The sequence below is a fragment of the Macaca thibetana genome, chromosome 8 (genome assembly GCF_024542745.1).
Source record: "Macaca thibetana thibetana isolate TM-01 chromosome 8, ASM2454274v1, whole genome shotgun sequence".
Taxonomy (NCBI): Eukaryota; Metazoa; Chordata; class Mammalia; order Primates; family Cercopithecidae; genus Macaca; species Macaca thibetana.
In genome coordinates this window covers 47,852,422-47,872,844 of record NC_065585.1, presented here as the reverse complement: position 1 = coordinate 47,872,844, position 20,423 = coordinate 47,852,422, and the positions used below count along the sequence as shown (strand labels likewise).

Here is a 20,423-nt window from a genome sequence, read left to right as displayed (position 1 = left end):
ATAATAACAATAATAAACTATGAGTGGTCTGGGGTTTCAGAATTTCCAGGGCAGGTATGATTTCTTACCTTTTGAAACTGAAGAAACTTGGACACATGCTGAGAGACAAAGCCCTGATCTGACAGTGTTCTCTGAGACCCTGGAATTACTACCACTGGCACTTTGACATACATGCCTCCCACACATTCCTCATAGGAGCTGCGCCTGGCTTCTCACCTGGGAAGCAATGGCATTTTGCTCTGTATCTTGCAGCCCTTTAAGTGTCCCACTATTCAGTGACTTTTCTAACTGCAGTCCCAGGAAACAGCGCATGACTGAAAGCCTGACAAGGTCTTCAATCTATTTCCTGCCATTTTCAGGAATAGTTGATGAGAAGCTTCAGTTGATAGCAGAATCTCCCAGTCTGGAGCACAGCAGAGGACTTACCTAACCAGGGATGGTTTGTCAAAGCAAATTTCACATGCAACTGATTCCATCACCCTGGGACACTGGCAGAATAAATAATCACCATACACATTTTGTTAGCTACGCCTCGTTAGAGATGGATTTTAGGAAGTGGCATCCTGAAGGCTGCTTATCTGTCAGTGCTCCTTTAAGCATGGTAAGCTTTCCAGATTGGCTTTTCTAGAAAATTAGACTGTTGCCATGGCCAGGTGCCACCTGTCAGGGTTACTGGCATTGTGGGAGCCAAAGGGAGGGATATGAAGGCCTGAGTTCACCTTCAGAAAAAGTGCTGGCAGAAAGCTGGGAAGACATTTCCTTGCAGAGTGAAAGCTTGATCAGAACTCTTGCCAAGAAGGCTCTTGACTTGAGCATCAAAGAATTCCAGCTTCAAGTCACTGTGTATTTCTACACCTTTCTCCCACGTCTCTCTTACCACACTTATTCTATCTTGAGTTGGATCCCACTGAATGGAATGTTGGATGGACTATGCCTATGATTCTGCCCTGTTTTCCATGTTTCTATGATTACAAGGGATGTGGCCTGGGCACCATGGATGTTCCAATTGTATGTGATGTTCCAATTGCACTGAATTTGTGTACCTATTGTGAACCAGGTGCTGTATTTTGTCTGGGAAATAGAGGGCTCAGTGACCAGTCCCTGTCCTTGAGTGGTGGGACCCTAAGGACAACGGGGCCCCTAACAACATCCATTCACACAAAGGTCCCAGGGTGTGGTTTAGGGATCTTATTTTTAACCTAATTTGGCACCTAGCATATCACGAAGCCACAATCTGCATTCTTAATTTTAAAGCCTATATCTCTTTTATCTCTGTGTACTCCTTAGCATTTTTCTGCTCTAATTCTTATATCTTATGCAGTCTTGTTTCCTAGGCCACACAAGCCTCAAGAAAAATAAAGCTCTGGGATAATTAATAAGTTGCTGGCTTTGGACTCCACCCAATTTTGTTAACAGGTTAACTACCCCTTACCTCACATTCATGTTACATACCCCACATCTACTTTGTGTCACACGAAAACCTCTGTAGGCCCTAAACCACTCCTATATCATGTCAACCATATTTAAATACGCCCACAGCCTTCATTTAAAGACACATAGGCAGATGGAGAGAGTCACAGAGTTCTATACATAGTTATCTATATTATATATTATTCTACATTGTTTTGCTATAAATTTTTGAAAGGATGTTCAATTTTTATACATTTGAGTTTGTTAAGAATAAATTATTTTATTTTTATGATCCAAACATTTCATATTTACCTATAGTATATGAGACCTATACGTAATCCATTATTACATGAATGGCCTAATGTTACATTTTGAAAACACCTAATTATTCATTTATTAATTTTGGCTTTGAAATTTTCTTTATGTATTAATAGTTAATAAATATTTTTACAATACCTGAAAGGTTTATAGGTGTCTGATATGTTCACCTACAAATAAACAACTCTGTTCTTCTCCCTCTACTCCCAGCACTACCTCAGCCAGTCCCAAATTCCCTTTGTAATGGATCCCAAAAACTTCCTGCTCCCATATCCTTGCAACTAGCTAGACATTGCTACTGGGTTCCTATTTCTGTTGCACTGGGTTCCATGGTTACCTGAGATGACCACACCTCCCAGTGAGCTCTTTATTCTCTTAAGGAGTAAGGCTCCCTCTTAAGGAGTTTCTATCGAGTTTCCTAACCATTAGGCCACAAGATTACTCTTGTGGCTTCTCCATGTGCCATTTCACCCCTTGCCATAGAACATGTGTCTCAAAAGGGATGCCAGAACCTGACTCTCCCCTACATTGGGGTTAATTCCTGACTCCCTCAGGGCAGCCTTCACCTCCTCATCTTGCATCATAAGTCAAGCCCGGCATCTCGTGGTCTGACTCTAAATACCAATGCACTTATTCTCCAAAGAGTCTGGAATCTTACAAATCTGTCTTGGCATCCCAGAGTGACCCCATACTCACCTTCTGATAACACTTTACACCCTCCAAAGAATCTTTATGCAAGATAAAAGACCTTCAACTCAGAAAGATGTTCTCTCCTAAGGATATTTTGACTCCTAAGAATAATACCATTAAAACCAAAATTATGTCATCATGGACACATTTTTGTACTGAAAGGATTTTCTGGAGAAAACTCCATTAAATCCATTTGACTCCTTGATCAACCTTCTTAAAATAGCCTAGTTAAATCCTCTTTAATGTTTCCCATTTTCATTCAAATTTTATTTCACAGAAGTCATTTGATTGGGATTTTAATTTTTTCCTATGTCAACTTTATATAAAGCTTTGACCCATTACTCAATTGGTTTGTTTATATCAAATATTATGGTTGTAACTTTTGCCCTTGAAAACTTACTATATAGACATTGTTATACAAAGTTCAATATTCCCAAGTCAGACTGCACAGATTAGATTTTAACCACTAAAGGCTTTAAATTCTGTTGATCATTTCTACCAGTGATATTCATTATGAACCATATAAAAAAGCTGAGAATGATGTCTCTTTCCCAGCAAAGCCACACACTCATGTCCTTAGTTAGATCTTCCAGAGTGGGCCTTTCATTTATGGCTGGATTGCAGTACAGTGAGTGAATAAGGCATGAGCTCTGGAATTGAACTGTCTGGGTTAAACGGGGCAAATATTTAATTTCTCAGTTTTCCCATTTGTGAACTGGGGTCATTATTAGTACCTAAACCACAAGGTTCTTGTGAGGATTAAAGCAGAATTCACACACAGTGCTTCACATAGTACACTGCATGGAGACACAATGTAAGATGTGATAGCTCTTATTACTCCAACCACCTTAAAAATTCTCTGTTATCTATTACTACAGTTAACAAACCAGCCCAAAACCTGATGGCTTAAAATAACAGCAATTTATCACTCAGTAATATTTAATTGTATGGGTACAACACATTTTGCTTATCCATTCATCAGTTAATGGACATTTAGATTGTTTTTACCTTTTGGCTATAGTGAATAGTGCTTCTATGAACATTGCATACACATATTTGAGTGCAAAAAAAAAATGTAGTAGTGATATATGCTACAACATGGATGAACATTGAAGACATTATGCTAAGTGAAGGAAGCCAGTCACAAAAGTGTCTCCATAGAGACAGGAAGCAGATGGGTGGTTGCCAGGAGTTAGAGGGGGCGGGGAATGAGAAGTGACTGCTTAATGGGTACAGGGTTTGCTTCTGGAGTGATGAAAATGTTTTAGAACTAGAAAGAGGTGGTGGTTGCACAACATTATAAAGATACTAAATGCCATGAATTGTATACCTTAAAATCATGAATTTTCTGTTATGATGTATTTCATCTCAATTTTAAAAATCATCATAACAGCAATTTATTATTTCTCGTGACTCTGTAGCATAGCTGGGAGGCTCTGCTGGCTTCACCTAGGCTCCATTCAGCAGGACGGTTGACAGGGAGGGCGGGTTCTCTCTTTCACCTGGTCTCTCATCCAAAAGGAGGCCAGTTGGAGCTTCAAGCAAATCTCCATGAGCAACCACTTACCAAGTCTCTGCTTGGGTCACATTAGCTGATGTCACATTGACCAAAACAGGACACATAGCTAAGCCCAGAGTCAATGTGGGAGAAGACTACACAAGGGCATGATATCAGGAAGTATGATTCACTGGGGGCCATTATTGTGATAATCTCTACAAGCATCATTCTAATCATCTACCCCAACTTGACTTGGTCTGAAATGACTCTTACATCCTAACACAGAATAGAAAGCTTGGGCTGCATGGCTTTAGAAGAGTAAGATGCAAGTCTCAAATGTATTCAGAGTCCTCAGAATGAAAGGAAACTCAGCTTCTTTCAGCATTCCTTTTTTTCCAGAGATCCCCCTGTATTTAAGTTCAATGTTTTTGATCAGAGACCTCTTGTTATGATCAATTTAATGTGAAACAGCTGAATGAAGGGCAGTGGCGATGCAACACGATGACCATCTTCACAGTGTCCAACTGTAAGTGCTCCGGAGTCACCACCCTGACATTCCTGGGGAGTCAGTCCTATCAGAAAGGGCTGGTGGCAGCTCTATTGGGAGGGGCTTCCACAGCCAGGGCTGCCTGGTAGACAGAGTACCTACAATGCCCTTAAAGATAACTGTTGTTTATGAAAGACAGCCGCACCCACTACCTTACTTTAAACCTGCGAGTTGGTGCTATCATGGTCCCCATTTTGCAGATGAAAAACGTGGTAGGACAGGAGATGCACTCCCCAAATGCACTTTCTGGAGGGAAGGACTTGCCTCCAGCTGTCAGCTCCTTCAGGGTATGCTTGCCGTAGAGAGCTGCTTTGCCCAAGGGCATCTCTTTCCTTTCCGGGTAGCCCAAGTGCAATAGCTAACAGTGGCAGGGGTACAAAGACCCATGACAGGACACCTCTGTGGGCTGCATATTCTCCAGAGCTCCCAATAGCCTCTGCCCCATTCTAGCCCCTCCCCCTACAGTTCACACATGTTGATCCATAACAAACACTTGCCACTTGCCAGTAAGTGAATCTGGGCAAGTTGCTTTGTCTTCCTGTATAAAGGGTGTGGTGGAGGCTGTCCTGCCCACTTCACAAAGTGTCAACAAGATGTAGAAATGGTGGTGAGATTAACGCAAAATATGCTGACCGCAATATCTGCTCTTTGATCCACCAACATGTCAATATCCTTTCTTGGATTCTTGGATACGCTCACCCCTGGTTTCTTCAAATGGTGATAGCTATTCACTGTGATGATAGCATTACCGTGCACCAGTCACTGTGGTGACAGTATTACCGTGCGCCCGTCACCGTGGTGGTGACAGTATTACCGTGCGCCCGTCACCGTGGTGGTGACAGTATTACCATGCGCCAGTCACCGTGGTGGTGACAGTATTACCAGTCACCGTGGTGGTGACAGTATTACCGTGCGCCAGTCACCGTGGTGATAGTATTACCAGTCACCGTGGTGGTGACAGTATTACCATGCGCCAGTCACCATGGTGGTGATAGTATTACCGTGCGCTAGTCGCCGTGGTGGTGATAGTATTACCGTGCGCTAGTCGCCATGGTGGTGATAGTATTACCGTGCACCAGTCACTGTGGTGATAGTATTACCGTGCGCCAGTCACTGTGGTGATGATAGTATTACCATGCGCCTGTCACTGTGGTGATGATAGTATTACCATGCGCCAGTCACTGTGGTGATGATAGTATTACCATGCGCCTGTCACTGTGGTGATGATAGTATTACCATGCGCCTGTCACTGTGGTGATGATAGTATTACCATGCGCCTGTCACTGTGGTGATGATAGTATTACCGTGCGCCAGTCACTGTGGTGATGATAGTATTACCGTGCGCCTGTCACTGTGGTGATGATAGTATTACCGTGCGCCAGTCACTGTGGTGATGATAGTATTACCGTGCGCCAGTCACTGTGGTGATGATAGTATTACCGTGCGCCAGTCACCGTGGTGATAGTATTACCGTGCGCCAGTCACCGTGGTGATAGTATTACCGTGCGCTAGTCACCGTGGTGATAGTATTACCGTGCGCTAGTCACCGTGGTGATAGTATTACCGTGCGCTAGTCACCGTGGTGATAGTATTACCGTGCGCTAGTCACCATGGTGGTGATAGTATTACCGTGCGCTAGTCACTGTGGTGATAGTATTACCGTGCGCTAGTCACCGTGGCGGTGATAGTATTACCGTGCGCTAGTCACCGTGGCGGTGATAGTATTACCGTGCGCTAGTCACCGTGGCGGTGATAGTATTACCGTGCGCTAGTCACCGTGGCGGTGATAGTATTACCGTGCGCTAGTCACCGTGGCGGTGATAGTATTACCGTGCGCTAGTCACCGTGGCGGTGATAGTATTACCGTGCGCTAGTCACCGTGGCGGTGATAGTATTACCGTGCGCTAGTCACCGTGGCGGTGATAGTATTACCGTGCGCTAGTCACCGTGGCGGTGATAGTATTACCGTGCGCTAGTCACTGTGGTGATAGTATTACCGTGTGCTAGTCACTGTGGTGATAGTATTACTCATAAAAATGCTATGAAATAGCCACTATTGGTGGTAGATTTGTTATTTTTCTATTCCACTGTTTTTAGAGACATTTAGATCTGGTGAAATCTGTTAAGCAATTCTAGAAGTTTGGGTTTGCAATACTGGGAGTAGGACATGGGGAGAGCTGAATTGCACTGTGCATAGAGGGAGAAGAATTTGGCATGCTGAGAAATCTAGGAGGACAGCAGTAAAGAAAGATGAGGTGAAAGAACCGTGAATGAGATAATAAGCTGCTTGTTCAGTATCTCCAGATTGTCTATAAGGTATATTAAGCTTGCAAAGTGCTTGCTATGAGTGGGTTTTGTGGAAACCGAGGCAGGAGCTGAGTTTTGAGTATGGGCTGATGGAGGCAAAACAGGCCACAGCACCGATTGATAGCTGGGACAGAGGACTCCACATGGGCATAAGCCCTATTTCTGGAGAAGGATTTGGGTTTCCCTAAACTATGGCCTGTAAGTCTGAGTCCGAGGCATTGCTTTCAAAATCACACAATATTTTGTGTGGCACGAGAGGTCCTGAGCCTTTGTCTGGGGTAGGTATGATTATGGCTGTATTAAAGATCAAGAAACTGGCCCTCAGAAAGGTCAAGCTATTTACCCAAAGTCATCAGCGGTCAGTGCTGGGGCCAAGATTCAAACCCGTATCTGTCTTGTTACAAAGCTGGTGTTCCCATGGCTACCCCAAAACTATCATTTTCGTTTCTCTGCCACCACCACCACTCTGCCCCAAGCCCATCATACTCTGCCATTCTCACACAGCCAAGCATGGTTTTCCTGCCAGGTCCCAGCACAGACCAAAAGGTGGAGCCACCAGCCCGCAAGAGACCGTCACTGGGGTACGGAGACAGGAAGGCCAAGAAGGCAAGTGCCACGGCACCTCCTGTGGCTTCACCATTCACCTCCACTTCTAGCCAGCCTCTTGCCCTCCCCACCTACAGCCACATGCCTCTCCCACGCAAGCAGGCAGGAAATCCCCCGGGAAAAGAGGCAGGTGGAAAGCGTGGCACCGTCTTTCACAGGCAAAGGGAGCTCATGGTGGGCACCCGGGATGCACTGCAGCAGGAACCCTTTAACAATGGAACCAAGAGCAAGGGCTCCATGGTGGGCCAGACTCCCAAACAGAAGACGGACAGCCCAGGCGCTACCAAGACCACACGCCACAAGAGGGACCACTCTCCACCACTTCCTCTCAAATAAACAGCAGCGCAGCACTGCCCAGGGCCAGGGCCACAGCACAAGGGCTGCCAAAGTTTCCATTAGGAAGCCCCCCTTTTCTGTGCTGAAAATACAGCTTTCGGAGTTTAGTCTGGGTTGAGACCCCTGCATCATCTTGGGAGCCGGTTTCAAACTGACTTTTCCTTCATTTAGATTCTCCAGGGATAAAGAACTTCCTCACTACCCACTCCCCCAGCACACACCCTTCGCCAAATAACCAAACAAAACTCCTAGTTGTTTAAAGTGGTTTTACTTTTTGTTTGGGATTTTTTTTTTCTTTTTCTTTTCCTGCTATGGAAATCAGAGAACAAATCGCTCCTCTAGGTAGGGCTGGAGACTGGAGTTCTCCATTGTTTACAGGTGAAGGGGCCTATAGGAGTTTCCTGTAATGCTGCTTGTTGGTTCTCCAGCTAACTCCCAGCAGTAGGAGGAGGAGGAAAAGGAGGGGAGGAGGAGTAGGGGGAGAGGGAGACTCCCCTGTTGAAGGCGTCGGCCCAGAGTCCTGGGCTGCCCCGGCTGGCCTCACATTCTCTTTGAGCATCACTTCTTCACCCTGTCCTCCCACAGCTGGCTGGAATACAGAGCTAGGCTTGACCACAGACGAGGGAAACTGAGGCACTCAAAGGGCTGAGATAACTGTGCACAGTCCCCTGGGCTCTGCCTTGGCACAGGAAAAGTCTCCCTTTTCTGGGGGGTCTCTGTTTCCTTCTGCTCTTCACTTCATCCTCAGAGCAAAGCTTTCCCTCTTCCTTTCTCCCTTTGCCCCAAGGCTGGGCACCCACTCTGGACTCCTTTGATTGCTAAAGGAGGAAACTGTCTTTTCTGCTTGGACCCAGGCTCCCCACTTGGACTTGGGGGTGGAATCATCTGGACACCCACTTCTCCCAACCTGATTAACCCATTTATGTCCTGCCATGACGGCTTTCCTTTTCTGTTATCCCACATCAAAGTCTGGACACCCCAAGCCCCTACATTTTGAGCAATGCATCTAAAATTCTCTTAATTCCCTTGTACCCATCTCCTCTGTCACCACAGTCCAGCCCAACCCAGAGGGATGTGCACCGAACCACCACCACAAGCACAGTCCATGTCTTTCTCTGACTCATGTTCTTGGAATGCGTTTGTGTGGAGCATTTCTCACTAACAATCTTTTCCCCGGTGTTACACATTCATTCTAGTTCTGTCCTGCTCTGTCCAGAGGTGAACCCTGCCATCTCTCTGAGCCTCGGACACTTTACCTATACGGCCAGTCTTACATCCATCCCTCATATGGCACCGTCCAGGGCTGGAAGACACCCCTGCACCTGTGTGTCCCTCTGCCACCCACGTTCACGAGGCATATCCTGTGATGGGTTATCCCCAGGGGAACAGAGCCATTATGCAGAGAGTGAAAAACTCCCAAGCCTCCCTCAAATATGAACCCTTGGTTCCCAAGAAAATCCTATCCCTGATTCTCAAGGTGCCAGCCTGTATCACTGGACCCTGTGCGTCTGCCCCTGAGGAAGCCCCTTCATCTGTCAGTAGTGGCCGTTAGCCTCACTTTTTGGACTTCGCAGCCTCACATGCCCACAGACAGCAACCACTATCTGGATTATCTGTAGCCAAGAGGCACATCAGAAATACAGAGGGAAAATACCAAAACCTTAAGAAAAGTATAATAGTAATTAAACAAGGTTTGATGCCTTGAGAGTTGAAAGCATATGTATGTCACACTAAAGCAGCAACCAAATTTCTATCATATAAAGACTGTGCTACTGTGTAGAAAGGCAGTGTAGGGAGTTGCTGATGCTCGATGCCTGACCCTGGCCCGGATCCTCATAAATCAGTGTTTTTGATTCCTGTCCCTCCCACTTCCTTATTAACAAGGATGACCCGGGAATGGAGTGCTTCTTCAGTGGGCATCTATTGTTTTGGCCTGCCCAGCATCCATCCCCCATTCCTCTGGTATTAGCACCATGATTTATTTTCATTTGGAAAAAAAATCACCCCTTTCCTATTGTCCGTTCTTGTAGCTCGGGTGGGGCTGACCCCTTTCCTGGCTCCAGGGCTGGGCAGTGACCCAGTTCTTAGCAATTGACTCAAGTGTTTATAATGACCTAATAAGCTAAGAGTCAATCTCAGGATTTATTTTTTTTTTCCTTTGGTACTGGCAAGGAAGAAATACTTTCATGCTTTATTAGGGTTACTGAAAGGGTAAGCTTTGCAGGCCTAGAGCATCGAGAAGCCATCTTGCCACAGGGAGGAAAGTGTCTGCCCCTGGATCAAGTCATATCTGAAACCCAGACTGCCCCTGGACTTTTCAGTTCTATACATAATGTGAGCCTTGTTTTTTTTTTATAACTTCCATCTAACTCCAAACTTTTATTCCTCTTTTACAGATTAAAAAAAAAAAATCACTTAGAGAAGGTAAGTAACCTTCCAGGTTCCAGGTACCTTCCAGGTACGCTAGCTAGTAGCTCTCAGAGTTTTGATATGAACACAGTCCAACCCTTTTTTTTTTTTTTTTTTTTTTTTTTTTTTGAGATGGAGTCTCACTCTGTTGCCCCGGCTGGAGTGCAGTGGTGCAATCTTGGCTCATTGCACCCTCCGCCTCCTGGGTTCAAGCAATTCTCCTGACTCAGCCTCCTGAGTAGCTGGGATTACAGGCACCTGCCACTACACCCAGCTAAATATTTTTGTATTTTCAGTACAGACGGGGTTTCACCGTGTTAGCCAGGCTGGTCTCAAACTTCTGACCTCATGATTTGCCCACCTCGGTCTCCCAGAATGCTGGGATTACAGGTGTGAACCACCACACCCGGCCTGATTCCCAGTCTTAGTTGTCATACTCTACAACCTTCCATTATATTCCTTCCCTTCACTCTATGCTCCAGACCTAACTCTAGTAAACATTTAACAGACAACCATTCTGGAACATGTGGTGTCGCCATCAGGTACCCAAAGCCAGTGACTCCAGCCAGGCTTACTTGTACCACCGTCCATATCCACTGCGCTTTCTTGGTTCCAACTGGAGTTTCAGTTTGGGTTGTGAAGGCCAGGGCTTTCAAACACAGACTTCAAGCCAGCTACAAGGTAAGCATGTTCTGCAAACTGCATTTTACCATTTTTCTTTAGCCAAGAAATTCACATCATTTTCCACCAATTGCATGTTGACCCAGAAGCTACTGGAGCACTCAGAGAATAAGAACTACCCATGGATGACTGTTTGGCAGAACTGTCTCTTTCAAAGCTGGCTTGGGGCACCATGGTTCCAGCTCAACTAGGGCTGAGGAGCATTTAAAATTACTGAACAAGGTGAGGTGAGACTTCAAAACCCTTACATCCAACTCCAATTAGAACAATCCCATGAAAAGAGAGCCTGAGAAATGCACGGGCCATACCATGTTGGGAATGACTCTCCCTGTTTTCCCCTAGCCCGCAACTAAGAAGAGGCTGAGATAAATATGATAAGCTTTTCTGGAAGGATAATATAACAAAAGTCCAACAACAAAAAGAATGGCCCCCCAAATGGTGATCTTTAGCAAAGTTACTGGGCTATGGGGAAGGTTCTCCATCTGGAGGTCTAGAGCAATCATTATTTGGGGGATTTTGGGTTTCAAATGATAACTACTCCTAGCCAAATTGTTATAGAATCAACACACAATCATCAGCAAAGTACGGGCTTATGTTTAATCTGCTCACAGGATTACTCTAGAAACTGGGGCCAGATTGAGAAAACTGTCTTTAATCAGAGGCCAAACTAAAGTTTTGGCTGCTGCTGTAGCATTTTGCATTATTCAGATGCCTCAAATGTAACTGTTGAAATAAATGTTCATGCTTAATTGGAATGCAAGGTGACACCACTTGATTTTCATGCTGCTTAGATCCACAGGAAATCCATCAAAAAAGTCAACCATATATGGTAAAGCTACCAGGGCTGATACTTAAATTCATAGCTGGTTCACATCTCTTGCCAAAGCACCAAATACTTTTTCTAGGAGGCCAACAATATAGATTTAACACCTAAAAATAATTTCCTTGACCAAAAGTAGCCTCTAAATCATTGAGAAATATTAATGTATGTATTTTATTTGGAAAGAAATAACAGAAAATATAAAATTAATCCCATTGATTAAAAAGAATTTAAAGTGCCTCCACTGAATCATGAGTAGGACAAAGAAACTCCCAAAATCTTCCAAGAATTTGCTGTATTGCCCTATGACCACTTGGTCATATGCTGGCTTTTGTTAAATTTTTGTTTCATGTTTTCATTGAACTGTTCATATATATACACACACACATATATATACATATCTATATTTTAATCTATCTATCTATCTATCTTTACTCTTCCTATTTAGATGAAACAGAAAGCGCAAGCCTGTATTCTACAGGTCCTTTGACCCTATGGTGCCTAACTCATGCCTGAGATCACAGAAGGTACTAAACACAAGCAAGCTGTCTGAATCGATGAAAAAATGTTGACTATTCTCCCTTCTCCAAGGTATTCTAGCAATGGTGGTCATGGAGTCTGATGAGTCCCTGGCCTTAGAATTGTGTGGCGAGTGCCTATCTAACAGCGATGCTCCTTCTTCCTTGCAGTTCCCAGGGAAATAGTCCTGGTCAGCCCAAGCCAGTCATGGCAGTAACAGTTTCCTTTGCCAGCAATTTGTCTAAGGGTGAAGACTCATTTCTGCCCAAAAAGATAGAAAGTCCATTGGGAGGCTTCAGGAAATATTTTCCTCCCCAGTAAAAGAGACGGAGTTCTAGGGGAAAAGTCCTTGTTTGCTTCCTTTCCTAACTTTCCTGTTTTAAACACTGTATTTGTGGATATGATGCCTGGAACAGAAGCAGTCATCTCAGGTCCATGGGACAGATTTGAAGACAAAAAGTCTTTGCCAAATCCAAAGATGCTGGACGGGAAGGACCAGAAGGATGGAAAGAATCTGGGAGCTTGATAAGTTAGCAGCTAAAACTAAGCATAGGATCACCTACCTCCAGATTCCTTACTACAAAAATAGCGTCTGTCCTTATTTCTGGGCCTAAGTGAGGGTTTCTGTTACTTGCAACTGAAAGCATTCTAACTGATTCATATCACCCATGTTAAAAACAGGAGTAATTGTGTCTCCCCTCTTCTAGGAGGGCGTTGTATCTCATCTCTTCTAGGTACGTTATAATTGAGAGAACAGAGGTTCAGGAGCCAAACAGATGCCAGTCAGACAGAGTTCTGGCTGAGTAACCCTGAGCAAGTTTCTTAATTTTCAAAGCTTCAGTGTAATTAACTATAAAATGTAGGTAACAATGAAGACTTCATAAGCTTGCTATCGTAAAAAAATAAAAAATAATGACTGTATATAAGTCACTTACGCATGCAGTAGGTGCTCAATGTTAACTCCTTACTTTTTTACTTTCCATATAATCCCTGTGTGGAGTAGAAGGGTCAAATTGTGTGAAGGGGAAAGCACACTCCCATGGTAGTATCAAGAAACCTTGATTTGATTTTTCATCATCTTTCTTATTCCAAGACAAGACAAATGATAGGGATTGCTGTCCATGTGGGAGGCTGGAGCTCAAAGAACAGCTTCTAATCAGCAGGCCTGCCTGCGTGGCCTGTATACAGACAAATCCCTCATTTAGGAGCTGTTCTTGCCTTTTGTTGAGCCTGATGCTATCTTTGACTCAGCCTGATCAAACCATCTGCTTAATACCTCTATTCAGAAAGGCCCCCACGTGCTGGGCTTCTTTGGGCCAGGAGGGTCTCTATTTCCCACAACCTGCCCACAGCTAGGAGCCTTTAAAATGTGGACCCAACTACCTCAGTGGGCAGTGATCCCTGAGTGAGTGTGCATCTGCCCTGGCAGCTTCAGGATGGTGTGGGCCTGAGGACAAGCAGCAGGCAGTCAAAGCTGGCTTGCTGGCCACTCTCATGGCCTTTCTGGACACACACCTAGATATGGCCCCCACACACATGTGTGACACACTTTCCTCCCTGGTGATTAGGCACAGTGATCGTCAACCCCTGGAGAGCTGAGAACCTATCTATAGTCACACACTGTCCTTCCTCCTTCCTGAAGGCATGAGGACGATGTTAGCCTAACTCACAAACTCATACTGTAAACCCCCACCACAGAGGCAGTGCAGAATAATGGTTAAGAGCCTCTACCCATAGCTCCAGGAATTACAACTTATGTAACCTTGGCAAGTCACCTAAACCCTCTTGGGCTCTTTTATCTCATCTGGAAAATGAGTATGAAAATAGATTTGTTGTGATAATGTGTATAATGTGCTTAGCACTGTCCTTAGCATGTGGTACCCAATCAATAAAATGGACTCTCCCAGGCCACTTGTATATTAGGAAGGGATCATCTCCTCCTGCCGAAGGACAATCCTAAGGCATGGCCCACCCAACCTGCCATCTTAATTGGCTATGGCTCATAAGATCAACATTTGCACTAGTCCAAAATATTTGTCAGATATTTCCTATGTGTGGGCATTTGGGATCCAGCAGCAAGGATCTTTGAGAGGTTACAGTCTAAGGAAAGAAACAAACTCAGAGACAAAATCATAGTCATGAATTGTAAATCCCATCAAGAAAAAGAGGGAGCTGTGAGAAGGAGTACAAAGTGAGCAGCAGGAGTGGGAGTATCATATTACTGAAAGTCAGATAAGACCTCCTGCTGAGAGAATGGCATGTAACTTGTAGGGACTCAGTGTCCCTCACATAAATGCTAGAAGGAAAATATATTGTCCTCGGGCCAGAGGTGGCACTAGTAGCAAGACAGGTTCTCAAAGCACAAGATGAAGAGATCTCCTGGTATGGTGGGGCCCCACCAACCTTGCTTCCTTAGGGACAATGTGCCCTGTAATTATAACCACCTCCAGAATGTGCCTGGGCTCAAATGCCTCACCTTGCACCCTTGTCCCCCTCTAAGTGCCCTGAATTGTCTCATAAATCATCTAGTCCCACAGCACTTGGCAAAGTAGCACTGGGGTTTGATGACCGTATTTTCCACGTAGTCTTGGAATTCAGGCTACTTAGTATTGAAGCTCAAAATAATTTTCCGCTAGATTTACTCACACTGTTCCACTCTGCAGGTTAAACTCCTGTCCAGGTTGCTTTTCAGTGAAACCACTTTTAGAGATTGTTTTTGTTCTACCCCAATTTTCTGGAGTCATTTAAATTCAAGGGACCTCTTAGAAGATCGCAGATTATATATACATACCTACGTATAAAGACAGAGTAAGATCCCTGTGAAAGTCATTGTCCAGAATCACATTGGCTTTGCTTTTCCTTGTTTTCAATTACAGACTCATGTGCTGTGGAACATTACTAAAGCACAGTGTGCATGGCACATTTCCAACATTTTTCATTTGCTTTCCTGCTGTCTTCCATTTCCCTACTTGATTTCCAATGTGAGAGTGATGTGGTGCCACTGTGTTTTTTGCCCAAAGCTTTGTGCAGGTAATAGCTTCCCTCCCCCATCTCTTTAAATCCATTTCTATTAGGTTCATGCTTCTCCTTCACTTGAAGTTATTCCCAATCTCTGCTCCTGGGCTCTTCTAACCTCTTTGTAGTTGGTCACTGATGCCTTCATCAATTTCTAAGAACCATTCATTTGCATTCATTCAGTGCTTAATGAGCACCTACTATGTGCAGGCCACTGGGCTGTGGGAATACAAAAATGATTACCACCTACTGTTTGTTATTCTTCTGTGATCTAAGGATCACATAGTCTCTGGTGGGAGCAGGCAGGTAAACAGGTAAGTACAAGTCGTTACATTAGTTACCGCAGATTGAAGAGTGGACAGAATATTGTGGAAATAAAGAAAAGGGAAGGATTAATTCAGCCTTGAAAGATTAAAAATAACATCACAGAACAAGCATATCTGAGCTGTATGTGAAAGGGCTTTCTTGCTGAGCAAACAGCTTGTGTAAATATGAGTGTTCAGAGAATGAGATATGGTTCATACTGGCTAGAGCACAGTACAGGGTGGCAAGGGGAGATAGTTAGAGACAAAGATGAGAGGAGTTTGGTAAAGGTTGGTTAGGGCCAAAATACAGGTCAACTGAACAGTTGACTGTAACTGACTATAAATATTAAATAAATGAAAATCCACACGCTTGTAGTGACAGTAAAGAAATCATGCCCTTTTTGAGACCACTGGAGGTTATTATTATACCAACTTCCGATGCTGAAAATTGGTGATTAAAGGGAAGGAATTAAGTCTTTACACTGCCTTTTTAGGAGAAAATGTAGTTCCTTGCCAGACGATGAGGGAAAGACCTCCCTTATACCAGAATACCAGCTAAAGCACGTAGTAAGAATGACAGGATTATAAAATCACCATTTTGCAACTGACAGTGAAATATCTGACGTGGGCAAAAACCATCAATGGCTGCTAAAACCTTGGGATGAAAAGTTTTAGGAAACATAATATTCTCCCAGTAACAGAGAACCATCTAGAAATTACCTGCTAACTGGAAAGGGAAAATGCATCTTTACAAAAGAGAGACATGGTGATCACCATCTTAACCAAAAGATCAAACTAATGGTACAAACGTGGGACAGCCTCTCACTGTGCACCTTCTGATGTGACACATATGAAGTACACAGCTTCATTAGGTAGTATCTTAGGTAGTTTCAACGGCATCTTTAGTTTAAAAAAAGAAAAAAAGGAGATAGAGGAAAAAGTTAAAACCAAGAAGCAGCAATTGGACAAATCTAGAGTATGGGGCATCCTACAAGACAACTGCCCTAACTTCTTCAGAAAGTCAATGTCACGAGTGGGAAAATTTTAAAAGGTGGGGGGGGGATTATCTTGATTTTAAAAAGACTAAAGAGATGTAACGGTCAAATGGAATGCCTGAATATTATTAAATCCTGATTGTGAAACTAACACGATAAGATAACCTTGGGAACAATAGAGACATTTAAAGATATTTAAATATGGACTGGATACTAGATGGTATTTGGGAACCAATTTCTAGTCTTATAATGATCTTGTGATTATGTGGGAAAGTATCTTTTTTTTTTTTTTTTTTTTTGAGACAGAGTCCCACTCTGTCACCCAGGCTGGAGTGCAGTGGCACGATCTCAGCCCACTGCAACCTCTGCCTCTCAGGTTCAAGTGATTCTCCTGCCTCAGCCTCCCAAGTAGCTGGGATTACAGGCGTCTGCCACCATGCCCAGCTAGTATCCTTATTTTTAATGAGATGCACGCTGAGTATTTAGGGATGAAGCATCATGCAACTAATTCAAATGGTCCAGCAAAATATATATACAAACACATAAATAGACAAACTAAATATGTCTGAAAGTTCACAATAACTGAACTTAAGTTGTAGGTATACAGGTGGTCATTGTACTTTTCTGAATATTTGAAAGTTTTCATAATAAGGAAGTTTGAAAGAAACAAAAGGAAAGGGCACATAATGGAGGGCTTGTTATGAGCTCCTTGGGATTCTGGATCCTACCGCTGAAGGTTTCAACCAGTGGTTGATATGATCAAATTTACATTTTAGAAAGCTCATTGATGTATTGCATTTACTCAACCAGTATTTATTGATCACCCATATCAAATGTTGAGTGAACCCTGAGGTAAGTGCTGTGGGAGATACAAAAACCAAAAAGGCATCATCTGGCAGAAAAGCATTTACCATGTAATAGAGGAAATGAGACACAAAACACTAAGCACAAGGTAAAGCTTTCTTGTCACAAGGGGTAACTGGGAGACCTGGGGGGAAAAGGCAGATGCACGGTGCCTCCAGGTGTTATCTGGTATTCAACGTCCACAAAATTATCTCAGAAAGCATAAAACTACAGGTGACTGAAAATCACCTGTCAGCTCTAGCCCCTTGAACTTTCCTTATTTCTAGATGGCAGAATTCTAACCCCATGAGAGATACTGGAAAATGCAAGTTTTCCTTGAGGTAGGGTGTAGGAATGTGACCCATTTCTGACCCAAGGGACCTGACTTAGGTCTCCTGAAATCTACCAGGGACTACTGACAAAGATCTTCTTTCCTGATAAAAACAGACATGTAAGAAGGCCCCCTCCTCCTCCTCCTTTCTTCCCACCTCTGAGTGCAGTTGGGTGAGGTTGCGATGCTTGCAGCTGGAGAATCGTGAGGGGAAAGCCAAGGGAAAGAAAGAAAAAATGGCAGACTCAGATCCCTAATATCATTAAGCCTCTGAAGCCTACAACCTGACAACCTCCCATTACCAGACTTCTTCTTATAGAAGCAAAATTTCCCCCTTTCCAACTCATTTATATGCAGTTGTTGATATATACGGCCCAAAACCGCACTCAGTCCTCATCAGCAAGCATACTATGTCTACAGCCAATCCTAACCTTTGAACAATGCAGTTGAAGGAAGACTCACCCACCGAGTCAAGTCGGTCCTGCCCCTAGTTATGACCACACGCACGCTGTAGTTAGGGATGGTAAAGAAGTTTCACATTCATATGCCAACTCAGATTAATTGGCAGCAACTGGATAATCTGCTGTGCAGAAAGTTAAATACAGGTTCTGTGGAAAGTGTCTAGATTCATAGTGTCAGACATCTGCCCTGGGCCACATGCTTACCGTCCCATGGATGGATGGAATTTGGAATCAGAAGACCCAAGTTTATAAGTCCTGGCTCTACTACTTTTGTGATTTTGGTCATTTAACCTCTTTGAGCCTTCTTATGGGATAGTTGTTATAATCAAGATAATATAAGTAAATGTGCTTTATTAACCATGAAGTGTCACACAGATGGTACTTTGTCTTATATTTGTCAAACCTCAGCTGAGGACCAGGTTGACAGGACGGAGGGAGAGAAGGAATTCAAGGCTCGAGCCCTGGATGACCAGTAGCTGAACACCTGACAGGAGGGTCTAAGTCCAGAGTTTCAGGTGAAAGTGAATGAGCAGTAGTGAGTTGTGATCCTGAACAGTGAAATATAGTTGGAGAAGATTCCAAAAGCAGAAGTGAAGACGCTAAGGGCAAATAAAGATAGAAACCATGGACTGGATAGCCTACACTCCACTTTTTTATTGTCCCAACACCTGAGGGATATGACCCTACTCATCAGTTACAGTGGCTCCCCGTGACTAAGGACTTCTCAATCTTCAGAGGGGCAAGCAAATTTGCCAAATTTCCCACCCTAGGTGGTTCTAACATGCCTCCCTAGGGCAGTGTGTCTCTTTCCTCTGTTGCAAACCACTATAGTAGACTAGAATAAAGAAGCCCAAAGTGCAAGAATAGACAGTCCAAAGCTGGTAGAGATCTTTGGTAAGCTCAGGGTGGCAGGACCATTTTATTTTTCTCTCCCCGCTCACCTATGGCCTTGCACAAACCTACCACATTTCAAAAAAAGCCCAGGAGGTAACAGTTAAAAAATCAGAAGAGGCCTTTTTATAATAAAAGTCAACGCTAAAAAGGGTCCAAGGGCTCTTAAGATAACTAGAATGACCCAAGAGGCCCTCCCTCTCCAGGTTATGAAAGGCCTGAGTCCCTTGTGAAGTCTTACCTAAAGGCCAAAGGTGAGGGAGGCTTCCTTTAGCCCCCTCTTCAACCCACATGGACCTAAAGCATTCACCAGCCCCATGCAGGAAAATGGAAAAAAGGAGATTGACTATCAATCTCTTGACGGTGAAAAGGTGAAAGCTAAGAAGAGATTGAAACCTATGGTGGGTGGGTGGCGGGGTGGGGTGCAGGTGGGGGAAGAAAAATTCAAAGTTGTGTTTGTCCACAGCTATATTTCCAATGTCTACACCAAGGATTAGTTCATATAAGAGGCAATGAATGAATGAGCTGATGGAGAAGTAGTAAATCCCAGATTGAATGGGTTGTCCAAGGAACTGAAGAGAGGTGTTTGAAAGAGGGCCTGGACAACAGAGGCTCTGCACCCACAGGGAAGCAAGTGCGTAAACGGAATTGAACTGGGCAGACAGCCCCTCCCAATTCATAATCAAAGCAGACTGAGTGAATCCTGAGAGGAAGATCAGGCCTAGAGAGGCTGCTCTCCATCCCTTCTGCATTCCACATATCAGAAAAACTCCAGGGGTTTAAATTTTGTTTAACATGAAAAATTAGGAGATTCTACATAAAGATACTATTGATAAACTGAAGATTATTCCTACTTGAGTCAAGTGCTATGTGTGTGCATTCTTGAACCAGACTGCCTGAATTTAAAGCCTGGCTCATTCATTACCAGCATGATCCTGAACAATTTACTCAACCTCTTTTTACTCCATTTCCTCAACCCATTAAGAGATAATTAAGAGATAATTATCACTTGTCATAAAGACTCAATATATTAATCCTTGTATAACACCTGCAATGGTGCCTGGCACATGATATGCCTCAATACAATTAACTACCATAACATGAGGCACGTATGTGTCAAAAGAATACAAGTTAAGATGTTGTTAGGGGTTAAATTGCCCCTGCCCTCACACCAAATTCGTATGTTGAAATTGTAATCCCCAATACTTCATAACGTAGCTGAATTTAGAGACAGGGTCTTTAAAGGGTAAAGTTAAATGAGGTCATTAGAGGGGCCCCAGTTCAAGATGACTAGTATCCTTATAAGATACTAGGACACGGACACACACACACACACACACACACACCCATGTGAAGACAGAGAAGAAAGCTATATATAAGCTGAGTGAGGTCCTCAGAAGAAACCAACCCTGCTGATACACTGATCTTGAATTTCTAGCCT

General features: G+C 43.7%; 2 protein-coding genes across 8 annotated transcripts in view; both read right to left on the bottom strand.

Moving 5' to 3' along the window:
* The window catches only part of LOC126960839 (cytochrome b-c1 complex subunit 7), a 1,171,628-nt gene that overhangs the window by 1,017,276 nt on the left and 133,929 nt on the right, over nt 1-20,423 (bottom strand). The window lies entirely within an intron of this gene.
* TSPYL5 (TSPY like 5) overlaps nt 1-20,423 on the bottom strand; it is a 321,724-nt gene that overhangs the window by 295,739 nt on the left and 5,562 nt on the right. The gene's annotated exons all lie outside the window — the stretch shown is intronic.